Source organism: Callorhinchus milii, unplaced genomic scaffold (assembly GCF_018977255.1).
Source record: "Callorhinchus milii isolate IMCB2004 unplaced genomic scaffold, IMCB_Cmil_1.0 Scaffold31, whole genome shotgun sequence".
NCBI classification, from domain to species: Eukaryota; Metazoa; Chordata; class Chondrichthyes; order Chimaeriformes; family Callorhinchidae; genus Callorhinchus; species Callorhinchus milii.
Window position 1 is genome coordinate 1,399,639 of NW_024704772.1, and position 13,934 is coordinate 1,413,572.

Here is a 13,934-nt window from a genome sequence, read left to right on the forward strand (position 1 = left end):
GGTGCAGGAGTCCGTCCCTATTGTTCTACTTCATCGCAGCGTCCACTTATTTGTTAACTCTCCTGTTTTTTTGGAACCGCCGCCCACCTTCCTCGCTAATTACTGCCCCGCTCTTGCCCGCGTTGGGGGTCATCCCTCGTCCCCCTCCCTCCGCTCCACCATCGGTGGCCGGGCCTTCAGCCCCCAACTCCCCGAAACTCCGGAACTCTTTCCCTCGATCCCTCCACCTTACCCACTCCCTCCCTCCCTCCCTCCGCACGTACAAATCCTGCCTAAAGACCTTCCTGTTTAATCGTGCTGACGGTCACCTCCACCCCCAGCTCCGTCTGCCACCCCCACCCCCCCGAAACACATACACGGACACACGTTCACACGGACACACACGCGAATAACACGCACACACACACGTATACAAACACACACACACACAGCGACTCTGAACTCACACTCCAGCCCAGTGCTGGGGAGAGCTATTGCGTTGTCAGAGATGTTGTCCTTGGGGAGAGGGGTTGGAACGAAGCTCCCGTCGTCCGTTAGGGGGGGGGGTGGTGTCAGAGGGGTTGGAACAAAGCTCCTGTTGTCCGTTGGGTGGGGCGGGGGGTGTTAGTGCCCGAGCCCTCGAGGGGAGGGGGTAATCGCTGTGACTAACCTCTTCCCTCTGACATTTCCTACCGAGGGGATTGGCTTGGCTTCACTGGCTTGACATGACCCAACAACCTGCTTTGCCGGTCCGGGCCGGGGGGGGGGCGGAGGAGAGCTGCGATCGATGGCTAACTTTCTCCTTGGGGTTGGGGAGAGAGGGAAGAGGGTGGGCTCACAGGAGAGCGACCCCTTCTCTCCCCTCTCCTGGTCTGGGATCTTCCGGGATTTGGGAATGGGTTCGGGGAGGAAACAAACGACAGCCTCAGGAACCACTGCCTTGTGGCTCCCACTGGACCTGACGTAACTCAATGTGTTTCCTGGTCAAACCAGACCCTCCGCACCAGCCGAGCGGACAACGAAACACAATGGAGCATTCCCGTCGCCTTTTAAAGGGGAAGTCCACCTTTTCCCGCTGGGAAAAGCCTCGGCTTTAATCCTCGCCTTGTTTTGATACAGCGCCCCTGTCACTCTAAGACTGCGGCGATGCCCGTAGCTCCGTGGTCAGAGCGCTCGGGATTCCTGGGCGGGTCGGGGCGAAATCGTAGGCGAGTTTCCTTACCACACACACACGCGCACACGCACACGCCTCAGTTTACCTAATGTTAAGTAGGAACTCGGTTGTAAGTCGACTGGCGGATGAATTACTTTCTGGGGGTCAGAATAAATAAATAGGTGACTCAATCCACGGCCGTTTGTGGGGACGTGTCTCTGTGTGCAATCGGCTGCCGCGTTTCGCCCACGAAACATACACTTCACAGTGTATCCTGTGCGGCGCTTTGAGACGTCTCGAAGACGTGATCAGGTGCTGTGTTCAAATGCCGGGATTATTATTATCACGTCATTGCGCTTCACGGGAACAAGGCCCCCCCCACCAAAGTCTTGTAATCTTGAGGCGTCAAACCAAGTTCCCTGTCTGTGCCCCGTTCAGGCGGACCTTAAGGGCTTTAAATCATCCGGCAATTTTGGGAAAAGAGGAATGCCTCTCGAGAATCTCTTCTGGCCACAGTGCTATATAAAGCAAGCTCTATCTTTGCATTTGCCCTATAAAAACATACAGTTACTACATGTGCATCCTGGGAAGCACTTTTTTTGAGATGACGGGGAAGGTGCTGTATCTAACGCAAGGAATTATTCTTAATTATCCCCCACACACATCCTCAGAGACACACTCGCTGAAACACACAATCGCCCACACACTCTCACGTACACGCACTCACACACGCACACTCGAACATGCGCACAATCACTCCCACACTGACCCGCCACTCTCGCACACGCACTCACACGCTGACATACTCGCGCACACGTACACACTGACTAGAACACACAATCACACGTGTAAATGCGCACTCACTCACTCGCTGACACACACACACACACACACTCCCATCACAGACAATTCCTCCCTCCCTTCACCCACTCCCCCTCCTCCTCCCCCCCACCCCCCACCCCCGTACAAACAGCCCCGTGTTACATTCCGCAGCTAATTCCCGTGTCCGAGCTCAGGCATGAATCCCGGGATCCTGGGCATTCCCCTGGCTCCCTTGCGGCCAAATGGAGCAAATTCCAGTTATCCGTGTCCAATATTCGTGGGATTCCAGTTGAGGTTCGAGTTCCCAGCGGAATGTGATCATCCCGGATTCCTGGCATTCCCAGGCAATCTGCGACGATCCGCTTCGGCGACCCAGGCTACTCTGTCCAACTCACTCCTCGAGAAGAGAAGGAGTTTTTCATCTCTGTCTCTCTCTGTCTCCTAATACCGCGGCTGACAACTCCCCCCCCCCACCCACCCCCACCCCCGACCCCCGACCCAACCCCAGATAAAATCGCTCAGGTACGTCACTGGGCGCAATTTGGCCGCCATGTTTGCCCATACAGTCACTACACATCACTGTTAAATGTAGCGTGTAGTGTGTATTCATAAGGCAATCCGGCAGCTGATTTGCACACAACAATATATTCCCCCCCTCACCCCCCACCCCCCCCCCCCCCCCCCCCCCCACACACACACACACTAGTACCTAACCAGTGACAGGGATATTGTACCAATACAAGTGAGTGCTCCCTCTGCTCAGTGGGCTCCACACTCCTCCTCTTCGACCACACCTTCGGTCACCCTTCTTACCCCTACCCTGCCCCCTCCTGATCCCAACCCCCAGCTCGGGTCCAAACCCTCGAGTGTCCAGCGCCTGGGGACGTCCTCCCAACATGAAAGGCGCCGTGTGAATGCAATGTGTTGGTTGTTGAGGATAATCCAACAACAACGACGACGACAAGAGCTTTCATTCACGTGGGGTAGTGACTCCGAGTGCTCCAGTCCCATCCCAAACCGTGGGGTTGGGGGGGTGGTGGGGGTGGTGGGGGGAGGGGGTTGCGAGGGTGAGACGGGGACAGAATGGGAAGGAAGGGGTGGGCGGTGTGCGCCTGTGTGTGTGTGTGTACCAACCCCAATTCCAACCCCTGGGGGAGGTGCAACATCCAAAGAAGAGAGACGAAGGGGGCGCACATGGTTTCTGGTTGTGAATTGGTTAAACGTCAATGCGAGACCCAGGCAGCGGACCCTTGTGAACCCCCCCCCACCCCCTCCCGCTCAGCCCCCAGGGCCTGGCTCTATATTTATCGGCGGGGGGACAGGTGGCCAGGCCGTTGCCTTGTTTCGTGGGCTCCATTGTTTGGCCGTTGGGCTTTGTGCCAGAGTTTAGAGGCTTTCAAGGTCAAAGTGGTTTGGGTTTTTTTTTCCCTCTTCCTGAGTGGGTCTGGTCTCCGCAAATAATAGTTGTGCGTTCTCACGTCAAAAAATCTCCCATAAACCCTCCAACAGTTCCCTCTTCCCCGGTTCTATCGGCTGTCGGTTCAAATCCCCCCCCAATCCCCCAACCCCAACCCCCTCCCAACCCCACTTCAGGGGCTTTGACCTCGCAGTCCAGGCTGATGCCTCCAGCCACATTGAGTTATTATTATAATAATAACCCCTGCGTTTGACACAGCCCCTCATCACGTCGTCGAGCCGTCTCAAAGCCCTTCTCGGCGTACACTGCAAAGTGTAGTGACTGTGTGGGCAGCCAATTGCGCGCAGCAGCGTCCCCACAAGCAGTCGTGGATTGAGTGACCCAATTTTTTTTTTTACGAGGTATTATTACCTCCTGGAATGCGATCCGCCAATCGACTAACGACCGGATTCCTACTCACGACTGAGTAAACAGAGACGTGTGTGTGTGTGTGTGTGTGTGTAGTAAGGAAACTTGCCAAAGGTTTCACCTGTTCCACCCGGGAATCGAACCCGGGTTCCTCTTGGGAGACCACTGTGCTGCAGCGCGACATGATATTGAGGACCCGGCCCCCTGCGTTCACCTGTGTAGGACGCACACGGTCACTACGCTTAACAGTGAAACCCTAACGAAGCGCTTTTGGGAGAGCTTTGGCGATGCAGTTGCCCGTTATCGAACGCTTAGCGCTAACATTACCGCTGATACGTTTTGTGGCTGCGTATTCCCGACCGCAAATACGCTGGAAAGAAGAGAAGTCGAGCTGCAGACGACTTTTTCTCCTCGTTTCCCATCGTCTCAAAGCCTTTCCCCCCCACAACAACCCCCCCACCCCCACCCCCACCCCCACCCCGTCTCTTACAATTTGCCCCAATTTTCCCATCTGAAGGTGATGACACCGAGACTTCAAGGGCCTTTGTTCCTTACAAAAAAGCCTAAACACTTGGCTGATGGCCTGTGGGGTGGGAGGGGAGAGAGAGTCACCCATCGCAGTCACTCTTGACCCTGCCCTCCCCCACACCCTACAGATACCCACCTTCCAGAGCTGAATGTCAAATCTCGGTCCATTCTCTCGGCCTCTCTCTCTGTCTCTGTCTCTCTCTCTGTCTGTCTGTCTGTCTGTCTGTCTGTCTCTCTGTCGCTTGTCGAGATGTTCGATGGCTTTGTGGTGTTGCAGAGACAGCTTCTGGCTGCTTCCTGTATTGCTCCACGCTTTCCAAATGCTCATAATGTAATAATAGTCCTCGTGTCCGATATACAGCGCCCCGTCACGTCATCGAGACGTCTCGAAGCGCTTCACGGGATATAATAATAATAATAATAATAATAATAATAGTAACACACTGAGACGTGAATTGACTGTACCTTTTGGCAGCAGACAATTGCGTACAGCCGTGTCCCGCAAACGGTTTTGTATCGAGTGATCAAATTATTATTAATAGTATTTTTGGGGTGGGGGTCGGGGGGGGGGGGGGGGAGGGATTATTACCCCCGACTAACATCCTACTTACTGCCGAGTAAACAGAGGCGCGTGTGTGTGTGTGTGTGTGTGTGTGTGGAGTAAGGCAACTCGCCTAAGGTTTCGCCCCCAACCTGCCCGCGAATTGACCACCTGCGTCCCTCTCGCTGGCGAAGGCGAGTGCCCTCACCGCTACGCCAAACTGTACCGTGCGGGGTTAAACGAACGAAGGGGGGGGAGGGGGGCGACGGATGTTGGGGCCAGATCTGAAAGAGAAAGAATTCCCTTTACCTTACGTTTAAAACTGAAAGTAACTGAAAGAAAGCAGATAACCAGTTTCGCTTTCTGATCCGATGCCCCTTTTCGATCGGTCGCTGTCGAAAGGGAAGAGAAACCGCTCCGACAAAAATACACAGTCACCGCACTGCGCGGGGAACCCCAGTGAAGCACTTTGAGATGTCCTCCCAATGTGCTACGGCGCCATTTCAAACCCCCGTATACAATAATAATAATATAATAACATAATAATAACCCTTGAATGCGACGCAGCGCCTTTTCACGGTCTTTGAGACGGCTCAAAGCGCTTCGCAGGTCGACTGCAATTTGGGGGCCAATTCCGGGCGCAATCCGTTGTTATTTTTAATTTTTTTTGGGGGTGGGGGTGGGGGTGGGGGGGGAAATATTTTTCCTCGGAGGAGGTTATTAGCCCCGAAAGGCGATTCCCCCCCCACACCCCCCACACCCGATCGCGATCAACAGGAGCGCTCAGCGAGGAAACCTTCGCCCTGAGGTCTCGCCCTGACCCAAAGGGAAGGCGGTTTCGGACCGGTTGGAGCTGACCATGACACACGCACACACATGACACACACACACACACGCACACATGACACACACACACACACACAGACGCTGAGAGAGACACGTAGTACATGAAGAGAGAGAGAGGGATTACGTCAGTGAGTGTGTAAATGGACAGGAAATATGACCTCTGTCCACATATATGGGTTTATTCCCCTCCCATTGCCTTATGTGGACACATTGCAAACCAATGGGAAGGAAAATCCCAACGAAGTGACTGTAATCCCCAGAGATCCGAAACCAACACAATATCCCCTCCCACAGCGCTCCTTATAACAGCCACAGACACAGCCACAGCCAACACTCAGCCACAGACACAGACACACAGACACACAGAGAGAGAGACAGAGACACAGACACAGCCACAGCCAACACTCAGCCACAGACACAGACATAGAGAGAGACAGAGAGAGAGAGAGAGAGAGACACAGCCACAGCCAACACTCAGCCACAGACACAGACACAGCCAACACTCAGCCACAGACACAGACATAGAGAGAGACAGAGAGAGAGACAGAGACACAGCCACAGCCAACACTCAGCCACAGACACAGACATAGAGAGAGACAGAGAGAGAGAGAGAGAGAGAGAGACACAGCCAACACTCAGCCACAGCCAACACTCAGCCACAGCCACAGACACACAGACACAGACACACAGACACAGACATAGAGAGAGACAGAGAGAGAGACACAGCCAACACTCAGCCACAGACACAGACACACAGACACAGACATAGAGAGAGACAGAGAGAGAGAGAGAGACACAGCCAACACTCAGCCACAGCCACAGACACACAGAGAGAGAGACAGAGACACAGACACAGCCAGCACTCAGCCACACACACAGACACACAGAGAGACAGAGAGAGAGAGAGAGAGAGACACAGCCAACACTCAGCCACAGCCACAGACACTCAGCCACAGCCACAGACACAGCCAACACTCAGACACAGACACACAGACACAGACACAGAGACAGACATAGAGAGAGACAGAGAGAGAGAGAGAGACACAGCCACAGCCAACACTCAGCCACAGACACAGAGAGACACAGACACAGAGAGACACAGAGAGAGAGACACAGCCACAGCGTCAGTCAACACTCAGCCACACACACAGACATAGAGAGAGACACAGACACAGAGAGAGACAGAGACACAGCCACAGCCCAGAGGGTCACTCAACACTCAGCCACACACACAGACACAGACACAGAGAGAGACAGAGACAGAGAGAGAGAGACAGAGAGACACAGCCACACACACACAGACAGAGACACAGAGAAAGACAGAGAGACACAGACAGAGAGACAGAGACACACAGTGAGAGACACAGAGAGAGAGACACAGACACACAGACACAGCCACAGACACAGACACAGACACAGACACAGACACAGCCTAACCCTCGGCTCTCAGTTTGACCGATCGCTGATGTACCGATGGCTTTTGCTGAACGAGTCCCGATGTCCACTGTCACCGACACAGAGAGAAGAGACCACAATCATCATTTGGGGTTTCAAAGAGGACGTGAACCCCAAAACCGACTCCAAACTCCCGGAGACCATCGGAGAGAGAGAGGGTGAGAGACAACAACAACAACTACCACAACAATAATAACAATGTGTATTTAAAGCACCGAATCCAGAGAGGGGGTGTGGGGGGGGAGGGGGGGGGATGGGGGGTGGGGGGGGGGGTGAGGGGGGGGGGGGGAGGGGGGATGGGGGGGGGGGGTGGGGGGGGGTGGGGGGGTGAGGGGGGGATGGGGGAGGGGGGGAAGTGGGGGATTTAATTGATTGGAAAGAATTGATCGATTGATTGATTGGTGTTTATCAGTTCACAACTCACTCTCATGGCCTCTGCTCTGTGTGTGTGTTCTGTGTCTGTGTCTATGTATATGTCTGTCTGTCTGTCTGTGTGTGTGTGTGTGTCTGTCTGTGTGTGTATGTCTATCTGTGTGTCTGTCTGTGTGTGTGTGTGTGTCTGTCTATCTGTGTGTCTGTGTGTGTATGTCTGTCTATGTGTGTGTCTGTCTGTGTGTGTGTGTCTGTGTGTGTGTATCTGTCTATCTGTGTGTCTGTGTGTGTGTGTCTGTCTATCTGTCTGTGTGTGTGTGTGTGTCTGTCTGTCTGTGTGTGTGTGTCTGTCTGTCTGTGTGTGTGTATGTCTGTGTGTGTCTATCTATCTGTGTCTGTCTGTGTGTGTGTGTCTGTCTGTGTCTGTCTGTGTGTGTGTCTGTGTGTGTGTGTGTCTGTGTGTGTGTGTCTGTCTGTGTGTGTGTGTGTGGGGTCAAACATTCTCTTAATTTCCTCTAAATCGCCTTATAATGTATTTAAAAAAAGGGGTTAAAATGCTCATTTGCGGTGAATAAATGTGGCTGTAAGTTTCTTGTCAGTGTGTGGTTTACAGGGGGAGAGTCGGTGTCTCCCCCCTGCAGTCACGGTATAAGGAGCGATGCCATACTGCGTTTTAAGGAGTAAAACAATGTTAACGAACAATGTTTCGTTAATAATGTGTAGTTACAGAATAATGGAACGATATTATATCACTGTGTTTACTCAGCAGTAAGTTAGACCCCCAGTTGTCAGTTGATTGGCGGTTCGCTTTCCGGGGGTATATAATCTCTCTCCTCCTCCCCCCATAATAATAATAATAATAATAATAAATTGGTCACTCAGTCCACGGCTGTTTGTGGGGACGCCGCTGTGCGCAGTCGGCTGCCGCGTTTCGCCCACAAAATACACAGTCAATTCACTTTACAGTGTATCCCGTGAAGCGCTTTGAGACGCCTCGAAGACGCGATCATTATCGCTCAGGAAAACACTGCACCCAAGGGACGAAGTACACTCAGCGTGTAGTGACTTGTATTTGGTGACGCCCGTCTCCCTGGGAACGGGAGACACCTCACAGGGGGCTTTGTGATCAGCCGCTGAGCGACTGGCTTGGGGTCTGCGATACCCACAGGCGGGAGAATGAGGCTGAAACCACAGCGAGAACCAGCGAAAGTCCGGTCTCTCCTCTCCTCTCCTCACCCACATCCCAGCCCTGTCCTCCTGCCTCGGCCGTTCCCCTTCCAGCCTTCGGCTGCACGTGATCCGGTGTGTGTGTGTGTGTGTGTGTTTCTGTGACAACAACAGCTGATGTAATGTGCCAAACTAACTCACTGAGTCCTGTCAGTGACTCACATTGTGGCTCTCATCCCATTGTGGAGTCTTCCCACAGCGCAGAGGGTTAGAGGGTACCCCCCCCCCCACCTCCCCCCTCGCGAGCAAGAGGTTCAATTCCTGGGCAGGTCAGGGCGAGACCCCGACCCCGGCAGCGAGCAGGAACCCGGCTGCCTGTCGACGGGCGGATGACGCTCCCCGGCCTGGAGCGCGACTGACTTTTTTTTTAAAAAAAGAAATAATAATTTGGTCACTGAATCGCCGACTGTTTGTGGGGACGCGGCTGTGAGTCTCGCCCCCCACACCCCCCCCCCCCCCACCCCAAGTTGCACAGTCGCTCCACTTTCGCAGCGTATCCCGTGAAGCCCTTTGCGGCGTCTCGACAACGACGGGATGAGGGGCCGTATCGAATACCAGGAGTATTGTTATTAATTGTTAATAATATCTCGTTTCCCTCATTTGCGCAGAGAAATAAATCCGCTGACTGAGACGCCAACAGGTGAAGATTACAATGAATGACCGTCTTATATTCGGAGCTTGTGACAGACTGAAGAGCCCCAGAATGAAGGTCCATCTATCCTGGATCCCCCACTTGGCCGCCGGCTTGATGACGGGCTGCTTGCTTATGGGACAGACCCTGTTCTCCACCGGGAGGCGGTGTGTGGAACAGCTGATGTCTGCCCTGGTCCATGTGGTGACAGCAACCGGGATGCCATTCAGGCTCCTGTGGATTGGGAGCAAGAGCGTTTGGAAGAGCCAACTAGTAGAAGATTCGGAGAAGAAGGAAAGCAGCCCCAGCTTCAACCAGGGACCCCCAAAGACCCTCGGCATGTCAGCGGACGTCAAGATGGAGGCGCCCCAAGGGCCTAAACCCTGCCCTATCCAGTGAGGAAGTTTGGGCTTCGAACCATAAAGCCACAGAAATTTGGAGTTACCATTCTTCTTCAGATAAACAGACCCTAATCCTACACACACACCCCCCACCTAATCCCGTGCTCTCTTCCCCTTCTCTCCCTCTAATACAGTCCTTCCCATGTGGGCATGTGACGTGTCTGTGCTTTTGTTCCTTGTTTTTTCGCCCTTTTTGCTTGCTTTTAATGATAATGGCTTTATGGTTCAAAGACTCTTGTTTTCATACTCTCCAAAGGGTTTACTGCTCAGCTCCCTAGTGGGCTACACCTCCTTGCGGGGAGGGAATGGTAATGCCTTATTCGCGGTAGTTTGGTTCCTGAGCCACACGGGACCACAGTACTCTAGAGCACTGCTGCTGACAGCGCCGCAAAGCCTGGCTCATCGGCCAGACCTGGACGGGCAGACCAGTCACTCAGCTCCCGTTAGCCCTGCAAACCAAAGCCCAGCGTGGTCCCAGCTGGACAAGCAGAGAGTGCTCGCAACGGTAAACTATGTGGGTTTAGCTGGTTAGACTCCAGCAGTTACCCCCCCAAACGCACGCTCTGGGCTTCCCCCAAGCCTTGGCTCTTGCCAAGCTGCGCCTAATCCTCTCCGGCTGGTAATGCTTTACTGTTGGCTTCTTTCAGCCCAACACAAACCTCTTTGAGGAATGTTGGAAGGAGAAAATCCGGCAGTTCAATGATGAGGAAGGTTCCGATGAGGAGGACGTGTGGCAGGAGAAGGAGCTTCGCTTTGCCACTAACGCCCCTCGCACGCCCAGGTCAGTGTGTATGCGCCTGTGTGTGCGCGAGGGATGGTGTCTCGTTACACAGCATTGATACCAATCATTCACAGAAAGCAATTAAGTTATTGTTTCACCACAAGGTTAAGACAGTGACCCTCCTGGAGCTCTTTCATATGAAATCTCGTGACACCTCGAATAGGAACTTTTTTTTCCACTGCGTGGCGAACAAGGATATTGTTTTAGTCTCTCCGTCCTGCCTTACCCTTCAATCCCCCTCTCTCTCTCTCTCTCTCTCGTCTGATTTACTTCCCTCTTGAAAGCTACAATGGTCTCAATCTCCACCACCTTACTTTGGCAGAGGATTCCACACCCCCACCTGCTCTCTGGGTGAAAACATTCCCCCTGAACTCTCCTCGTCTCCCTTGGAGACCTACTTAGTCTGTAGTTTCACAGGACCTCCCCACGTGCCTATGCCTTAAGTCTTGAAAGTGAGCGCAGCTGAGTTATGGGGGAGGAGAGTGGAGAAGGGGGTGGGATCTTCACAGGAGGCACTGATACTATCTGATCTGAAAGACCTTCCTCTTCGACTCTTACGGTCACTGTCGAGCACTCCGGGACAGAGGAGCTGTGTAAATACCAAGCTGTAGTTGTTGTTGACCTGTCTGAGGCTCTCGGTGTGGGTCTCACTGCTCTGATCTCAGTGTGTGTGTGTTTGCGTGTGACGTGTTGCAGGAGTTCTGGGAGCACGGACAGTGAGGGGAGCAGGGACTCGGAGGAGGAGGAAGAAGAGGAGGGAACATTGAGGCCTGTTAAGCCCAGCGATGACAAGGTGGAGATGGAGCTGAATAAAGGTGAGTGCTCTGCCCTCCACCTCCCCCCCCAGCCCCACAGCCCCCCGCCTCCATCTCCTGACCCCAACCCCCAGCTCAGGCGCGAATCCCCGACTGTCCAGCGCCTTGGGACATCCTCCTGACGTGTGAATGTCATCTGTCGTTGTTGTTGAAGTGAGGCAAATGGTCTGCAGTCAGACACGGCAACTCACCGACAGCGAAGCAGCCGGGATGAGGTTGGAGCCCGGATAAACACTCCCTGCTCTCTTCCAAATAGCGTCTTATTAACGGGCTGACTCTGTGCTTCGGGGAAGGATTAATTGTGGGCACTTCCTGCGCTCCCTGTTGCCTACGCGTGAATGTATCTCTCGCTCGCAAACGCTTTGTCTCGTCTTCTGTCTCCCCCCGTTCCCCCCGCCCAGAAACCGGCTGGACTGCCAACTTTGACAGCGTCCCAGCGTCGAAGGCAGCGAGTGGCCAGAGCGTGTCTGACGCTGGGCTGAGCGTGTGGGACAGCACGGATCCCCCCACCTCACCCCCGCCCATGGAGGGGTGGGCCGTGTTCGCCAGCTTTGCCTCCCAGGCCGGGTAAGCGAGAGGGTTCTGGTCCTGGTGCCTGCACCCGGGGCAGAGAAGTTGTTGTTCAATCCGTGTGACCGCAGAAGCTCAGTTTTAACCGGCACGAGTATTACACACACGTCCTTCCCACACACTTCCCTTCGCACCTTGACTCCTTCCCTATCTGTACGCAATTGGCCGCAAAATGCGCCGTCAATTCGCTTTACAGTGCATATCCTGTGCAGCGCTCGCACTTGGGAGACGTCTCGACGACGTGACAAGGCACCGTAGCAAATGCAGTGATTATAGTCTATGGTATATTACTGTTACTAACGCACGTTGTTTGCTGCAGCCCCTCTGGTCGCTTGCGCACAAACTCTCCGGTGTCCATGGAAACCAATTCCCCGTTGGAGGATGAACTACAGAGCAGCGGTGATGCACACAGCAAGCCAGCAGCGCAGGAAGGTGAGCGTGACCTCCCACACGCCTTGAACACCCATGAACACGCCTCGCGCTGTAAGACCTGTGATGTCTGGGTGAAGCGTCCGTCCAGTTTGAGATCAAAAAGGGCCAACTTCATAGCTGTGTTGTGATCTTAATGTCTCCGGCCCTCACTGATCTCCACTCCCACCATCAACGGCTGCGCTTTCAGCCACTGATCCCCGAAGCTTTGGAACTCCCTTCCCCAATCTCTCCGCTTCGCCCCCCACCACCTCCTCCTTCCCTCTTTTAGATCACAACTGAAGACCTTCCTCTTTGACCGTGCTAACGGCTTGGCTTCGGGCTCCGCCACCGTTGAGCATTTCAAAACGCTGTGTAAATACAAGTCGTTGGTGGAGCCAATGCCTCCAAAGTGGAGTCCTGTAGCTCAGTAGTTAGAGCAAGCGAGAGACCCTGGGTTCGATTCCCGGTGGGAACAGGTGAAACCTTTGGCAAGTTTCCTTACTACACACAACACGACCTCTGTTTACTCAGTAAGTAGGAACTGGTCGTTAGTCGATTGGCGGATCGCTTTTCCAGGAGGTAATAATCCTCGTAAAAAATAATAAAATAAATTGGTCACTCAATCCAGACTGTTTGTGGGGACTGCTGCTGCGCGCCCACAATGATACACAGTCAATTCCTTTGACAGTGTAGTCCGTGAAGCGCTTTGAGACGCTCGAAGACGTGATAGAGCGCGTTCAAACAGAGGGTTATTATTATTAAGTTCCTCTCTCCTGTGTGTAGGCTGTCCGGGGACCTTGGGTACGTTGACCAACCAACAGCAGGGTGACAAGAAGGCAGCGAGTGCCAACTCCGTGGGTAGCCACCTCACACGGGCAAAGACCAGGCCATCGTGGGGACAGCAGGGGGCAGCTCAGTGCTCAACGGCTCCCCCCCAGAGCCTGCCCTCTCCTCCTCCTCCCCCGACAAACGTCCTGACACAAAAACATGCACAAAGTAGGTACTTTTAATAGCTCTTGGCAGTTGGGGGGGAGGGAGATGGCGGGCGTGCGTGGGGAGGGTGCGGAGGAAAAAGGAGTGTTACAGGGGAGTGAGGGCATTCGTATCTCACACAACTGGATTCACCTGCAGTGACCGTGTTGGTTGGATGGTGGGAGGGGGGGGTAGGGAGGATTGGTTAACCACAAACAAGGTTGAGATCAAATTGGCCATAGGGCCTACACACACACACACACATATACACACACGCACACACACACGTACACACACCCCCACACAGACAGAGAGAAACTATTTCCGAAGCTTTCTTGTGATGTTAAGCCTGACACCGTCTTGCCTTGTGTTGCGCAGTGAGGAAGGCCTCTCATCTACCTCGGAAGTTGGCCCCACGACATCCAGTGTAAAGGAGGGCGGCGAGGCCCCCAAGACCGGACTCACAGCCCCCTCGGCCCCATCGGCAGACGCCACAAGGCAAGATCAGAGGTAAAAGTCGCGGGCAGCCAGCCTCGGACTCCTCACGCACACACAGCAATCTTACACCTGATCCATAACCTTTTACGTTGGGAGGATGTCTCAAA

At 53.9% G+C, this 13,934-nt stretch overlaps 1 protein-coding gene across 1 annotated transcript in view; it reads left to right on the forward strand.

Moving 5' to 3' along the window:
- The first annotated feature begins 9,433 nt into the window (after positions 1–9,433).
- Positions 9,434–13,934, forward strand: part of LOC103173137 (protein phosphatase 1 regulatory subunit 15B-like) — a 6,446-nt gene continuing 1,945 nt past the window's right edge. The window contains exon 1 of the mRNA XM_007885803.2: positions 9,434–9,754. The gene's annotated coding sequence lies outside the window, so the exon portion shown is untranslated. The remainder of the gene's footprint in view (positions 9,755–13,934) is intronic.